Source organism: Ixodes scapularis, unplaced genomic scaffold (assembly GCF_016920785.2).
Source record: "Ixodes scapularis isolate PalLabHiFi unplaced genomic scaffold, ASM1692078v2 ptg001953l_1___fragment_1__unscaffolded, whole genome shotgun sequence".
NCBI lineage: Eukaryota > Metazoa > Arthropoda > Arachnida > Ixodida > Ixodidae > Ixodes > Ixodes scapularis.
Genome location: NW_024610218.1, coordinates 685,955 through 701,878, shown reverse-complemented (window position 1 = coordinate 701,878; position 15,924 = coordinate 685,955).

Sequence of the window (15,924 nt, the reverse complement as noted above, 5' to 3'; positions counted from 1 at the left end):
CACAGCTGGAACCTGTCGTAACGGTTGTTGTCGGCTGCCTTTACAACAGCTAGGAAGCGCTTTGCTGGCAAGGCGTGCGCCTAATCAGATCTCTCTGTGGGGTTGCAGAAAGTTTTCGTCTGTACTTGTTTACTCGGGTTCGAACCGGTGCGTAAAACATATTTTTTGATCTGAGCGGGTTCGACATTTGGATGGCAAAAACTTTCTGCAAGACGTTTCCGTTTCACAGCTGGAACCTTTCGTAACGGTTGTTGTCGGCTGCCTTTACAACAGCTAGGAAGCGCTTTGCTGGCAAGGCGTGCGCCTAATCAGATCTCTCTGTGGGGTTGCAGAAAGTTTCCGTCTGTACTTGTTTACTCGGGTTCGAACCGGTGCGTAAAACATATTTTTTGATCTGAGCGGGTTCGACATTTGGATGGCAAAAACTTTCTGCAAGACGTTTCCGTTTCACAGCTGGAACCTGTCGTAACGGTTGTTGTCGGCTGCCTTTACAACAGCTAGGAAGCGCTTTGCTGGCAAGGCGTGCGCCTAATCAGATCTCTCTGTGGGGTTGCAGAAAGTTTCCGTCTGTACTTGTTTACTCGGGTTCGAACCGGTGCGTAAAACATATTTTTTGATCTGAGCGGATTCGACATTTGGATGGCAAAAACTTTCTGCAAGACGTTTCCGTTTCACAGCTGGAACCTGTCGTAACGGTTGTTGTCGGCTGCCTTTACAACAGCTAGGAAGCGCTTTGCTGGCAAGGCGTGCGCCTAATCAGATCTCTCTGTGGGGTTGCAGAAAGTTTTCGTCTGTACTTGTTTACTCGGGTTCGTACCGGTGCGTAAAACATATTTTTTGATCTGAGCGGGTTCGACATTTGGATGGCAAAAACTTTCTGCAAGACGTTTCCGTTTCACAGCTGGAACCTGTCGTAACGGTTGTTGTCGGCTGCCTTTACAACAGCTAGGAAGCGCTTTGCTGGCAAGGCGTGCGCCTAATCAGATCTCTCTGTGGGGTTGCTGAAAGTTTTAGTCTGTACTTGTTTACTCGGGTTCGAACCGGTGCGTAAAACATATTTTTTGATCTGAGCGGGTTCGACATTTGGATGGCAAAAACTTTCTGCAAGACGTTTCCGTTTCACAGCTGGAACCTGTCGTAACGGTTGTTGTCGGCTGCCTTTACAACAGCTAGGAAGCGCTTTGCTGGCAAGGCGTGCGCCTAATCAGATCTCTCTGTGGGGTTGCAGAAAGTTTCCGTCTGTACTTGTTTACTCGGGTTCGAACCGGTGCGTAAAACATATTTTTTGATCTGAGCGGGTTCGACATTTGGATGGCAAAAACTTTCTGCAAGACGTTTCCGTTTCACAGCTGGAACCTGTCGTAACGGTTGTTGTCGGCTGCCTTTACAACAGCTAGGAAGCGCTTTGCTGGCAAGGCGTGCGCCTAATCAGATCTCTCTGTGGGGTTGCAGAAAGTTTCCGTCTGTACTTGTTTACTCGGGTTCGAACCGGTGCGTAAAACATATTTTTTTATCTGAGCGGGTTCGACATTTGGATGGCAAAAACTTTCTGCAAGACGTTTCCGTTTCACAGCTGGAACCTGTCGTAACGGTTGTTGTCGGCTGCCTTTACAACAGCTAGGAAGCGCTTTGCTGGCAAGGCGTGCGCCTAATCAGATCTCTCTGTGGGGTTGCAGAAAGTTTCCGTCTGTACTTGTTTACTCGGGTTCGTACCGGTGCGTAAAACATATTTTTTTATCTGAGCGGGTTCGACATTTGGATGGCAAAAACTTTCTGCAAGACGTTTCCGTTTCACAGCTGGAACCTGTCGTAACGGTTGTTGTCGGCTGCCTTTACAACAGCTAGGAAGCGCTCTGCTGGCAAGGCGTGCGCCTAATCAGATCTCTCTGTGGGGTTGCAGAAAGTTTCCGTCTGTACTTGTTTACTCGGGTTCGTACCGGTGCGTAAAACATATTTTTTTATCTGAGCGGGTTCGACATTTGGATGGCAAAAACTTTCTGCAAGACGTTTCCGTTTCACAGCTGGAACCTGTCGTAACGGTTGTTGTCGGCTGCCTTTACAACAGCTAGGAAGCGCTTTGCTGGCAAGGCGTGCGCCTAATCAGATCTCTCTGTGGGGTTGCAGAAAGTTTCCGTCTGTACTTGTTTACTCGGGTTCGAACCGGTGCGTAAAACATATTTTTTGATCTGAGCGGGTTCGACATTTGGATGGCAAAAACTTTCTGCAAGACGTTTCCGTTTCACAGCTGGAACCTGTCGTAACGGTTGTTGTCGGCTGCCTTTACAACAGCTAGGAAGCGCTTTGCTGGCAAGGCGTGCGCCTAATCAGATCTCTCTGTGGGGTTGCAGAAAGTTTCCGTCTGTACTTGTTTACTCGGGTTCGAACCGGTGCGTAAAACATATTTTTTGATCTGAGCGGGTTCGACATTTGGATGGCAAAAACTTTCTGCAAGACGTTTCCGTTTCACAGCTGGAACCTGTCGTAACGGTTGTTGTCGGCTGCCTTTACAACAGCTAGGAAGCGCTTTGCTGGCAAGGCGTGCGCCTAATCAGATCTCTCTGTGGGGTTGCAGAAAGTTTCCGTCTGTACTTGTTTACTCGGGTTCGTACCGGTGCGTAAAACATATTTTTTTATCTGAGCGGGTTCGACATTTGGATGGCAAAAACTTTCTGCAAGACGTTTCCGTTTCACAGCTGGAACCTGTCGTAACGGTTGTTGTCGGCTGCCTTTACAACAGCTAGGAAGCGCTCTGCTGGCAAGGCGTGCGCCTAATCAGATCTCTCTGTGGGGTTGCAGAAAGTTTCCGTCTGTACTTGTTTACTCGGGTTCGAACCGGTGCGTAAAACATATTTTTTTATCTGAGCGGGTTCGACATTTGGATGGCAAAAACTTTCTGGAAGACGTTTTCGTTTCACAGCTGGAACCTGTCGTAACGGTTGTTGTCGGCTGCCTTTACAACAGCTAGGAAGCGCTTTGCTGGCGAGGCGTGCGCCTAATCAGATCTCTCTGTGGGGTTGCAGAAAGTTTTCGTCTGTACTTGTTTACTCGGGTTCGAACCGGTGCGTAAAACATATTTTTTGATCTGAGCGGGTTCGACATTTGGATGGCAAAAACTTTCTGGAAGACGTTTTCGTTTCACAGCTGGAACCTGTCGTAACGGTTGTTGTCGGCTGCCTTTACAACAGCTAGGAAGCGCTTTGCTGGCAAGGCGTGCGCCTAATCAGATCTCTCTGTGGGGTTGCAGAAAGTTTTCGTCTGTACTTGTTTACTCGGGTTCGAACCGGTGCGTAAAACATATTTTTTGATCTGAGCGGGTTCGACATTTGGATGGCAAAAACTTTCTGCAAGACGTTTCCGTTTCACAGCTGGAACCTGTCGTAACGGTTGTTGTCGGCTGCCTTTACAACAGCTAGGAAGCGCTTTGCTGGCAAGGCGTGCGCCTAATCAGATCTCTCTGTGGGGTTGCAGAAAGTTTTCGTCTGTACTTGTTTACTCGGGTTCGAACCGGTGCGTAAAACATATTTTTTGATCTGAGCGGGTTCGACATTTGGATGGCAAAAACTTTCTGCAAGACGTTTCCGTTTCACAGCTGGAACCTGTCGTAACGGTTGTTGTCGGCTGCCTTTACAACAGCTAGGAAGCGCTTTGCTGGCAAGGCGTGCGCCTAATCAGATCTCTCTGTGGGGTTGCAGAAAGTTTCCGTCTGTACTTGTTTACTCGGGTTCGTACCGGTGCGTAAAACATATTTTTTGATCTGAGCGGGTTCGACATTTGGATGGCAAAAACTTTCTGCAAGACGTTTCCGTTTCACAGCTGGAACCTGTCGTAACGGTTGTTGTCGGCTGCCTTTACAACAGCTAGGAAGCGCTTTGCTGGCAAGGCGTGCGCCTAATCAGATCTCTCTGTGGGGTTGCAGAAAGTTTTCGTCTGTACTTGTTTACTCGGGTTCGAACCGGTGCGTAAAACATATTTTTTGATCTGAGCGGGTTCGACATTTGGATGGCAAAAACTTTCTGGAAGACGTTTTCGTTTCACAGCTGGAACCTGTCGTAACGGTTGTTGTCGGCTGCCTTTACAACAGCTAGGAAGCGCTTTGCTGGCAAGGCGTGCGCCTAATCAGATCTCTCTGTGGGGTTGCAGAAAGTTTTCGTCTGTACTTGTTTACTCGGGTTCGAACCGGTGCGTAAAACATATTTTTTTTATCTGAGCGGGTTTGACATTTGGATGGCAAAAACTTTCTGCAAGACGTTTCCGTTTCACAGCTGGAACCTGTCGTAACGGTTGTTGTCGGCTGCCTTTACAACAGCTAGGAAGCGCTTTGCTGGCAAGGCGTGCGCCTAATCAGATCTCTCTGTGGGGTTGCAGAAAGTTTTCGTCTGTACTTGTTTACTCGGGTTCGAACCGGTGCGTAAAACATATTTTTTGATCTGAGCGGGTTCGACATTTGGCTGGCAAAAACTTTCTGGAAGACGTTTTCGTTTCACAGCTGGAACCTGTCGTAACGGTTGTTGTCGGCTGCCTTTACAACAGCTAGGAAGCGCTTTGCTGGCAAGGCGTGCGCCTAATCAGATCTCTCTGTGGGGTTGCAGAAAGTTTCCGTCTGTACTTGTTTACTCGGGTTCGAACCGGTGCGTAAAACATATTTTTTGATCTGAGCGGGTTCGACATTTGGATGGCAAAAACTTTCTGCAAGACGTTTCCGTTTCACAGCTGGAACCTGTCGTAACGGTTGTTGTCGGCTGCCTTTACAACAGCTAGGAAGCGCTTTGCTGGCAAGGCGTGCGCCTAATCAGATCTCTCTGTGGGGTTGCAGAAAGTTTTCGTCTGTACTTGTTTACTCGGGTTCGAACCGGTGCGTAAAACATATTTTTTGATCTGAGCGGGTTCGACATTTGGATGGCAAAAACTTTCTGGAAGACGTTTTCGTTTCACAGCTGGAACCTGTCGTAACGGTTGTTGTCGGCTGCCTTTACAACAGCTAGGAAGCGCTTTGCTGGCAAGGCGTGCGCCTAATCAGATCTCTCTGTGGGGTGTCAGAAAGTTTTCGTCTGTACTTGTTTACTCGGGTTCGAACCGGTGCGTAAAACATATTTTTTGATCTGAGCGGGTTCGACATTTGGATGGCAAAAACTTTCTGGAAGACGTTTTCGTTTCACAGCTGGAACCTGTCGTAACGGTTGTTGTCGGCTGCCTTTACAACAGCTAGGAAGCGCTTTGCTGGCAAGGCGTGCGCCTAATCAGATCTCTCTGTGGGGTTGCAGAAAGTTTCCGTCTGTACTTGTTTACTCGGGTTCGAACCGGTGCGTAAAACATATTTTTTGATCTGAGCGGGTTCGACATTTGGATGGCAAAAACTTTCTGGAAGACGTTTTCGTTTCACAGCTGGAACCTGTCGTAACGGTTGTTGTCGGCTGCCTTTACAACAGCTAGGAAGCGCTTTGCTGGCAAGGCGTGCGCCTAATCAGATCTCTCTGTGGGGTTGCAGAAAGTTTCCGTCTGTACTTGTTTACTCGGGTTCGAACCGGTGCGTAAAACATATTTTTTGATCTGAGCGGGTTCGACATTTGGATGGCAAAAACTTTCTGGAAGACGTTTTCGTTTCACAGCTGGAACCTGTCGTAACGGTTGTTGTCGGCTGCCTTTACAACAGCTAGGAAGCGCTTTGCTGGCAAGGCGTGCGCCTAATCAGATCTCTCTGTGGGGTTGCAGAAAGTTTCCGTCTGTACTTGTTTACTCGGGTTCGAACCGGTGCGTAAAACATAATTTTTGATCTGAGCGGGTTCGACATTTGGATGGCAAAAACTTTCTGGAAGACGTTTTCGTTTCACAGCTGGAACCTGTCGTAACGGTTGTTGTCGGCTGCCTTTACAACAGCTAGGAAGCGCTTTGCTGGCAAGGCGTGCGCCTAATCAGATCTCTCTGTGGGGTTGCAGAAAGTTTCCGTCTGTACTTGTTTACTCGCGTTCGAACCGGTGCGTAAAACATATTTTTTGATCTGAGCGGGTTCGACATTTGGATGGCAAAAACTTTCTGGAAGACGTTTTCGTTTCACAGCTGGAACCTGTCGTAATGGTTGTTGTCGGCTGCCTTTACAACAGCTAGGAAGCGCTTTGCTGGCAAGGCGTGCGCCTAATCAGATCTCTCTGTGGGGTTGCACAAAGTTTTCGTCTGTACTTCTTTACTCGGGTTCGTACCGTTGCGTAAAACATATTTTTTTATCTGAGCGGGTTCGACATTTGGATGGCAAAAACTTTCTGCAAGACGTTTTCGTTTCACAGCTGGAACCTGTCGTAATGGTTGTTGTCGGCTGCCTTTACAACAGCTAGGAAGCGCTTTGCTGGCAAGGCGTGCGCCTAATCAGATCTCTCTGTGGGGTTGCAGAAAGTTTCCGTCTGTACTTGTTTACTCGGGTTCGAACCGGTGCGTAAAACATATTTTTTGATCTGAGCGGGTTCGACATTTGGATGGCAAAAACTTTCTGGAAGACGTTTTCGTTTCACAGCTGGAACCTGTCGTAATGGTTGTTGTCGGCTGCCTTTACAACAGCTAGGAAGCGCTTTGCTGGCAAGGCGTGCGCCTAATCAGATCTCTCTGTGGGGTTGCACAAAGTTTTCGTCTGTACTTCTTTACTCGGGTTCGTACCGTTGCGTAAAACATATTTTTTTATCTGAGCGGGTTCGACATTTGGATGGCAAAAACTTTCTGCAAGACGTTTTCGTTTCACAGCTGGAACCTGTCGTAATGGTTGTTGTCGGCTGCCTTTACAACAGCTAGGAAGCGCTTTGCTGGCAAGGCGTGCGCCTAATCAGATCTCTCTGTGGGGTTGCAGAAAGTTTCCGTCTGTACTTGTTTACTCGGGTTCGAACCGGTGCGTAAAACATATTTTTTGATCTGAGCGGGTTCGACATTTGGATGGCAAAAACTTTCTGGGAGACGTTTTCGTTTCACAGCTGGAACCTGTCGTAACGGTTGTTGTCGGCTGCCTTTACAACAGCTAGGAAGCGCTTTGCTGGCAAGGCGTGCGCCTAATCAGATCTCTCTGTGGGGTTGCAGAAAGTTTTCGTCTGTACTTGTTTACTCGGGTTCGAACCGGTGCGTAAAACATATTTTTTGATCTGAGCGGGTTCGACATTTGGATGGCAAAAACTTTCTGCAAGACGTTTCCGTTTCACAGCTGGAACCTGTCGTAACGGTTGTTGTCGGCTGCCTTTACAACAGCTAGGAAGCGCTTTGCTGGCAAGGCGTGCGCCTAATCAGATCTCTCTGTGGGGTTGCAGAAAGTTTCCGTCTGTACTTGTTTACTCGGGTTCGAACCGGTGCGTAAAACATATTTTTTGATCTGAGCGGGTTCGACATTTGGATGGCAAAAACTTTCTGGAAGACGTTTTCGTTTCACAGCTGGAACCTGTCGTAACGGTTGTTGTCGGCTGCCTTTACAACAGCTAGGAAGCGCTTTGCTGGCAAGGCGTGCGCCTAATCAGATCTCTCTGTGGGGTTGCAGAAAGTTTCCGTCTGTACTTGTTTACTCGGGTTCGAACCGGTGCGTAAAACATATTTTTTGATCTGAGCGGGTTCGACATTTGGATGGCAAAAACTTTCTGCAAGACGTTTCCGTTTCACAGCTGGAACCTGTCGTAACGGTTGTTGTCGGCTGCCTTTACAACAGCTAGGAAGCGCTTTGCTGGCAAGGCGTGCGCCTAATCAGATCTCTCTGTGGGGTTGCAGAAAGTTTCCGTCTGTACTTGTTTACTCGGGTTCGAACCGGTGCGTAAAACATATCTTTTTGATCTGAGCGGGTTCGACATTTGAATGGCAAAAACTTTCTGCAAGACGTTTCCGTTTCACAGCTGGAACCTGTCGTAACGGTTGTTGTCGGCTGCCTTTACAACAGGTAGGAAGCGCTTTGCTGGCAAGGCGTGCGCCTAATCAGATCTCTCTGTGGGGTTGCAGAAAGTTTCCGTCTGTACTTGTTTACTCGGGTTCGAACCGGTGCGTAAAACATATTTTTTGATCTGAGCGGGTTCGACATTTGGATGGCAAAAACTTTCTGGAAGACGTTTTCGTTTCACAGCTGGAACCTGTCGTAACGGTTGTTGTCGGCTGCCTTTACAACAGCTAGGAAGCGCTTTGCTGGCAAGGCGTGCGCCTAATCAGATCTCTCTGTGGGGTTGCAGAAAGTTTCCGTCTGTACTTGTTTACTCGGGTTCGAACCGGTGCGTAAAACATATTTTTTGATCTGAGCGGGTTCGACATTTGGATGGCAAAAACTTTCTGCAAGACGTTTCCGTTTCACAGCTGGAACCTGTCGTAACGGTTGTTGTCGGCTGCCTTTACAACAGCTAGGAAGCGCTTTGCTGGCAAGGCGTGCGCCTAATCAGATCTCTCTGTGGGGTTGCAGAAAGTTTCCGTCTGTACTTGTTTACTCGGGTTCGAACCGGTGCGTAAAACATATTTTTTGATCTGAGCGGGTTCGACATTTGAATGGCAAAAACTTTCTGCAAGACGTTTCCGTTTCACAGCTGGAACCTGTCGTAACGGTTGTTGTCGGCTGCCTTTACAACAGGTAGGAAGCGCTTTGCTGGCAGGGCGTGCGCCTAATCAGATCTCTCTGTGGGGTTGCAGAAAGTTTCCGTCTGTACTTGTTTACTCGGGTTCGAACCGGTGCGTAAAACATATTTTTTGATCTGAGCGGGTTCGACATTTGGATGGCAAAAACTTTCTGCAAGACGTTTCCGTTTCACAGCTGGAACCTGTCGTAACGGTTGTTGTCGGCTGCCTTTACAACAGGTAGGAAGCGCTTTGCTGGCAGGGCGTGCGCCTAATCAGATCTCTCTGTGGGGTTGCAGAAAGTTTCCGTCTGTACTTGTTTACTCGGGTTCGAACCGGTGCGTAAAACATATTTTTTGATCTGAGCGGGTTCGACATTTGAATGGCAAAAACTTTCTGCAAGACGTTTCCGTTTCACAGCTGGAACCTGTCGTAACGGTTGTTGTCGGCTGCCTTTACAACAGGTAGGAAGCGCTTTGCTGGCAGGGCGTGCGCCTAATCAGATCTCTCTGTGGGGTTGCAGAAAGTTTCCGTCTGTACTTGTTTACTCGGGTTCGAACCGGTGCGTAAAACATATTTTTTGATCTGAGCGGGTTCGACATTTGAATGGCAAAAACTTTCTGCAAGACGTTTCCGTTTCACAGCTGGAACCTGTCGTAACGGTTGTTGTCGGCTGCCTTTACAACAGGTAGGAAGCGCTTTGCTGGCAGGGCGTGCGCCTAATCAGATCTCTCTGTGGGGTTGCAGAAAGTTTCCGTCTGTACTTGTTTACTCGGGTTCGAACCGGTGCGTAAAACATATTTTTTGATCTGAGCGGGTTCGACATTTGGATGGCAAAAACTTTCTGCAAGACGTTTCCGTTTCACATCTGGAACCTGTCGTAACGGTTGTTGTCGGCTGCCTTTACAACAGGTAGGAAGCGCTTTGCTGGCAGGGCGTGCGCCTAATCAGATCTCTCTGTGGGGTTGCAGAAAGTTTCCGTCTGTACTTGTTTACTCGGGTTCGAACCGGTGCGTAAAACATATTTTTTGATCTGAGCGGGTTCGACATTTGAATGGCAAAAACTTTCTGCAAGACGTTTCCGTTTCACAGCTGGAACCTGTCGTAACGGTTGTTGTCGGCTGCCTTTACAACAGGTAGGAAGCGCTTTGCTGGCAGGGCGTGCGCCTAATCAGATCTCTCTGTGGGGTTGCAGAAAGTTTCCGTCTGTACTTGTTTACTCGGGTTCGAACCGGTGCGTAAAACATATTTTTTGATCTGAGCGGGTTCGACATTTGAATGGCAAAAACTTTCTGCAAGACGTTTCCGTTTCACAGCTGGAACCTGTCGTAACGGTTGTTGTCGGCTGCCTTTACAACAGGTAGGAAGCGCTTTGCTGGCAGGGCGTGCGCCTAATCAGATCTCTCTGTGGGGTTGCAGAAAGTTTCCGTCTGTACTTGTTTACTCGGGTTCGAACCGGTGCGTAAAACATATTTTTTGATCTGAGCGGGTTCGACATTTGGATGGCAAAAACTTTCTGCAAGACGTTTCCGTTTCACAGCTGGAACCTGTCGTAACGGTTGTTGTCGGCTGCCTTTACAACAGCTAGGAAGCGCTTTGCTGGCAAGGCGTGCGCCTAATCAGATCTCTCTGTGGGGTTGCAGAAAGTTTCCGTCTGTACTTGTTTACTCGGGTTCGAACCGGTGCGTAAAACATATTTTTTGATCTGAGCGGGTTCGACATTTGAATGGCAAAAACTTTCTGCAAGACGTTTCCGTTTCACAGCTGGAACCTGTCGTAACGGTTGTTGTCGGCTGCCTTTACAACAGCTAGGAAGCGCTTTGCTGGCAAGGCGTGCGCCTAATCAGATCTCTCTGTGGGGTTGCAGAAAGTTTCCGTCTGTACTTGTTTACTCGGGTTCGAACCGGTGCGTAAAACATATTTTTTGATCTGAGCGGGTTCGACATTTGAATGGCAAAAACTTTCTGCAAGACGTTTCCGTTTCACAGCTGGAACCTGTCGTAACGGTTGTTGTCGGCTGCCTTTACAACAGCTAGGAAGCGCTTTGCTGGCAAGGCGTGCGCCTAATCAGATCTCTCTGTGGGGTTGCAGAAAGTTTCCGTCTGTACTTGTTTACTCGGGTTCGAACCGGTGCGTAAAACATATTTTTTGATCTGAGCGGGTTCGACATTTGGATGGCAAAAACTTTCTGCAAGACGTTTCCGTTTCACAGCTGGAACCTGTCGTAACGGTTGTTGTCGGCTGCCTTTACAACAGCTAGGAAGCGCTTTGCTGGCAAGGCGTGCGCCTAATCAGATCTCTCTGTGGGGTTGCAGAAAGTTTCCGTCTGTACTTGTTTACTCGGGTTCGAACCGGTGCGTAAAACATATTTTTTGATCTGAGCGGGTTCGACATTTGGATGGCAAAAACTTTCTGCAAGACGTTTCCGTTTCACAGCTGGAACCTGTCGTAACGGTTGTTGTCGGCTGCCTTTACAACAGCTAGGAAGCGCTTTGCTGGCAAGGCGTGCGCCTAATCAGATCTCTCTGTGGGGTTGCAGAAAGTTTCCGTCTGTACTTGTTTACTCGGGTTCGAACCGGTGCGTAAAACATATTTTTTGATCTGAGCGGGTTCGACATTTGGATGGCAAAAACTTTCTGCAAGACGTTTCCGTTTCACAGCTGGAACCTGTCGTAACGGTTGTTGTCGGCTGCCTTTACAACAGCTAGGAAGCGCTTTGCTGGCAAGGCGTGCGCCTAATCAGATCTCTCTGTGGGGTTGCAGAAAGTTTCCGTCTGTACTTGTTTACTCGGGTTCGAACCGGTGCGTAAAACATATCTTTTTGATCTGAGCGGGTTCGACATTTGGATGGCAAAAACTTTCTGCAAGACGTTTCCGTTTCACAGCTGGAACCTGTCGTAACGGTTGTTGTCGGCTGCCTTTACAACAGCTAGGAAGCGCTTTGCTGGCAAGGCGTGCGCCTAATCAGATCTCTCTGTGGGGTTGCAGAAAGTTTCCGTCTGTACTTGTTTACTCGGGTTCGAACCGGTGCGTAAAACATATTTTTTGATCTGAGCGGGTTCGACATTTGGATGGCAAAAACTTTCTGCAAGACGTTTCCGTTTCACAGCTGGAACCTGTCGTAACGGTTGTTGTCGGCTGCCTTTACAACAGCTAGGAAGCGCTTTGCTGGCAAGGCGTGCGCCTAATCAGATCTCTCTGTGGGGTTGCAGAAAGTTTCCGTCTGTACTTGTTTACTCGGGTTCGAACCGGTGCGTAAAACATATCTTTTTGATCTGAGCGGGTTCGACATTTGGATGGCAAAAACTTTCTGCAAGACGTTTCCGTTTCACAGCTGGAACCTGTCGTAACGGTTGTTGTAGGCTGCCTTTACAACAGCTAGGAAGCGCTTTGCTGGCAAGGCGTGCGCCTAATCAGATCTCTCTGTGGGGTTGCAGAAAGTTTCCGTCTGTACTTGTTTACTCGGGTTCGAACCGGTGCGTAAAACATATCTTTTTGATCTGAGCGGGTTCGACATTTGGATGGCAAAAACTTTCTGCAAGACGTTTCCGTTTCACAGCTGGAACCTGTCGTAACGGTTGTTGTCGGCTGCCTTTACAACAGCTAGGAAGCGCTTTGCTGGCAAGGCGTGCGCCTAATCAGATCTCTCTGTGGGGTTGCAGAAAGTTTCCGTCTGTACTTGTTTACTCGGGTTCGAACCGGTGCGTAAAACATATTTTTTGATCTGAGCGGGTTCGACATTTGGATGGCAAAAACTTTCTGCAAGACGTTTCCGTTTCACAGCTGGAACCTGTCGTAACGGTTGTTGTCGGCTGCCTTTACAACAGCTAGGAAGCGCTTTGCTGGCAAGGCGTGCGCCTAATCAGATCTCTCTGTGGGGTTGCAGAAAGTTTCCGTCTGTACTTGTTTACTCGGGTTCGAACCGGTGCGTAAAACATATTTTTTGATCTGAGCGGGTTCGACATTTGGATGGCAAAAACTTTCTGCAAGACGTTTCCGTTTCACAGCTGGAACCTGTCGTAACGGTTGTTGTCGGCTGCCTTTACAACAGCTAGGAAGCGCTTTGCTGGCAAGGCGTGCGCCTAATCAGATCTCTCTGCGGGGTTGCAGAAAGTTTCCGTCTGTACTTGTTTACTCGGGTTCGAACCGGTGCGTAAAACATATTTTTTGATCTGAGCGGGTTCGACATTTGGCTGGCAAAAACTTTCTGGAAGACGTTTTCGTTTCACAGCTGGAACCTGTCGTAACGGTTGTTGTCGGCTGCCTTTACAACAGCTAGGAAGCGCTTTGCTGGCAAGGCGTGCGCCTAATCAGATCTCTCTGTGGGGTTGCAGAAAGTTTCCGTCTGTACTTGTTTACTCGGGTTCGAACCGGTGCGTAAAACATTTTTTTTGATCTGAGCGGGTTCGACATTTGGATGGCAAAAACTTTCTGGAAGACGTTTCCGTTTCACAGCTGGAACCTGTCGTAACGGTTGTTGTCGGCTGCCTTTACAACAGCTAGGAAGCGCTTTGCTGGCAAGGCGTGCGCCTAATCAGATCTCTCTGTGGGGTTGCAGAAAGTTTCCGTCTGTACTTGTTTACTCGGGTTCGAACCGGTGCGTAAAACATATTTTTTGATCTGAGCGGGTTCGACATTTGGCTGGCAAAAACTTTCTGGAAGACGTTTTCGTTTCACAGCTGGAACCTGTCGTAACGGTTGTTGTCGGCTGCCTTTACAACAGCTAGGAAGCGCTTTGCTGGCAAGGCGTGCGCCTAATCAGATCTCTCTGTGGGGTTGCAGAAAGTTTCCGTCTGTACTTGTTTACTCGGGTTCGAACCGGTGCGTAAAACATATTTTTTGATCTGAGCGGGTTCGACATTTGGATGGCAAAAACTTTCTGCAAGACGTTTCCGTTTCACAGCTGGAACCTGTCGTAACGGTTGTTGTCGGCTGCCTTTACAACAGCTAGGAAGCGCTTTGTTGGCAAGGCGTGCGCCTAATCAGATCTCTCTGTGGGGTTGCAGAAAGTTTTCGTCTGTACTTGTTTACTCGGGTTCGAACCGGTGCGTAAAACATATTTTTTGATCTGAGCGGGTTCGACATTTGGATGGCAAAAACTTTCTGGAAGACGTTTTCGTTTCACAGCTGGAACCTGTCGTAACGGTTGTTGTCGGCTGCCTTTACAACAGCTAGGAAGCGCTTTGCTGGCAAGGCGTGCGCCTAATCAGATCTCTCTGTGGGGTTGCAGAAAGTTTTCGTCTGTACTTGTTTACTCGGGTTCGAACCGGTGCGTAAAACATATTTTTTGATCTGAGCGGGTTCGACATTTGGATGGCAAAAACTTTCTGCAAGACGTTTCCGTTTCACAGCTGGAACCTGTCGTAACGGTTGTTGTCGGCTGCCTTTACAACAGCTAGGAAGCGCTTTGCTGGCAAGGCGTGCGCCTAATCAGATCTCTCTGTGGGGTTGCAGAAAGTTTCCGTCAGTACTTGTTTACTCGGGTTCGAACCGGTGCGTAAAACATATTTTTTGATCTGAGCGGGTTCGACATTTGGCTGGCAAAAACTTTCTGCAAGACGTTTCCGTTTCACAGCTGGAACCTGTCGTAACGGTTGTTGTCGGCTGCCTTTACAACAGCTAGGAAGCGCTTTGCTGGCAAGGCGTGCGCCTAATCAGATCTCTCTGTGGGGTTGCAGAAAGTTTCCGTCTGTACTTGTTTACTCGGGTTCGAACCGGTGCGTAAAACATATTTTTTGATCTGAGCGGGTTCGACATTTGGATGGCAAAAACTTTCTGGAAGACGTTTCCGTTTCACAGCTGGAACCTGTCGTAACGGTTGTTGTCGGCTGCCTTTACAACAGCTAGGAAGCGCTTTGCTGGCAAGGCGTGCGCCTAATCAGATCTCTCTGTGGGTTTGCAGAAAGTTTCCGTCTGTACTTGTTTACTCGGGTTCGAACCGGTGCGTAAAACATATTTTTTGATCTGAGCGGGTTCGACATTTGGATGGCAAAAACTTTCTGCAAGACGTTTCCGTTTCACAGCTGGAACCTGTCGTAACGGTTGTTGTCGGCTGCCTTTACAACAGCTAGGAAGCGCTTTGCTGGCAAGGCGTGCGCCTAATCAGATCTCTTTGTGGGGTTGCAGAAAGTTTTCGTCTGTACTTGTTTACTCGGGTTCGAACCGGTGCGTAAAACATATTTTTTGATCTGAGCGGGTTCGACATTTGGATGGCAAAAACTTTCTGGAAGACGTTTTCGTTTCACAGCTGGAACCTGTCGTAACGGTTGTTGTCGGCTGCCTTTACAACAGCTAGGAAGCGCTTTGCTGGCAAGGCGTGCGCCTAATCAGATCTCTCTGTGGGGTTGCAGAAAGTTTTCGTCTGTACTTGTTTACTCGGGTTCGAACCGGTGCGTAAAACATATTTTTTGATCTGAGCGGGTTCGACATTTGGCTGGCAAAAACTTTCTGGAAGACGTTTTCGTTTCACAGCTGGAACCTGTCGTAACGGTTGTTGTCGGCTGCCTTTACAACAGCTAGGAAGCGCTTTGCTGGCAAGGCGTGCGCCTAATCAGATCTCTCTGTGGGGTTGCAGAAAGTTTTCGTCTGTACTTGTTTACTCGGGTTCGAACCGGTGCGTAAAACATATTTTTTGATCTGAGCGGGTTCGACATTTGGATGGCAAAAACTTTCTGGAAGACGTTTTCGTTTCACAGCTGGAACCTGTCGTAACGGTTGTTGTCGGCTGCCTTTACAACAGCTAGGAAGCGCTTTGCTGGCAAGGCGTGCGCCTAATCAGATCTCTCTGTGGGGTTGCAGAAAGTTTTCGTCTGTACTTGTTTACTCGGGTTCGAACCGGTGCGTAAAACATATTTTTTGATCTGAGCGGGTTCGACATTTGGATGGCAAAAACTTTCTGGAAGACGTTTTCGTTTCACAGCTGGAACCTGTCGTAACGGTTGTTGTCGGCTGCCTTTACAACAGCTAGGAAGCGCTTTGCTGGCAAGGCGTGCGCCTAATCAGATCTCTCTGTGGGGTTGCAGAAAGTTTTCGTCTGTACTTGTTTACTCGGGTTCGAACCGGTGCGTAAAACATATTTTTTGATCTGAGCGGGTTCGACATTTGGATGGCAAAAACTTTCTGGAAGACGTTTTCGTTTCACAGCTGGAACCTGTCGTAACGGTTGTTGTCGGCTGCCTTTACAACAGCTAGGAAGCGCTTTGCTGGCAAAGCGTGCGCCTAATCAGATCTCTCTGTGGGGTTGCAGAAAGTTTTCGTCTGTACTTCTTTACTCGGGTTCGTACCGGTGCGTAAAACATTTTTTTTGATCTGAGCGGGTTCGACATTTGGCTGGCAAAAACTTTCTGCAAGACGTTTTCGTTTCACAGCTGGAACCTG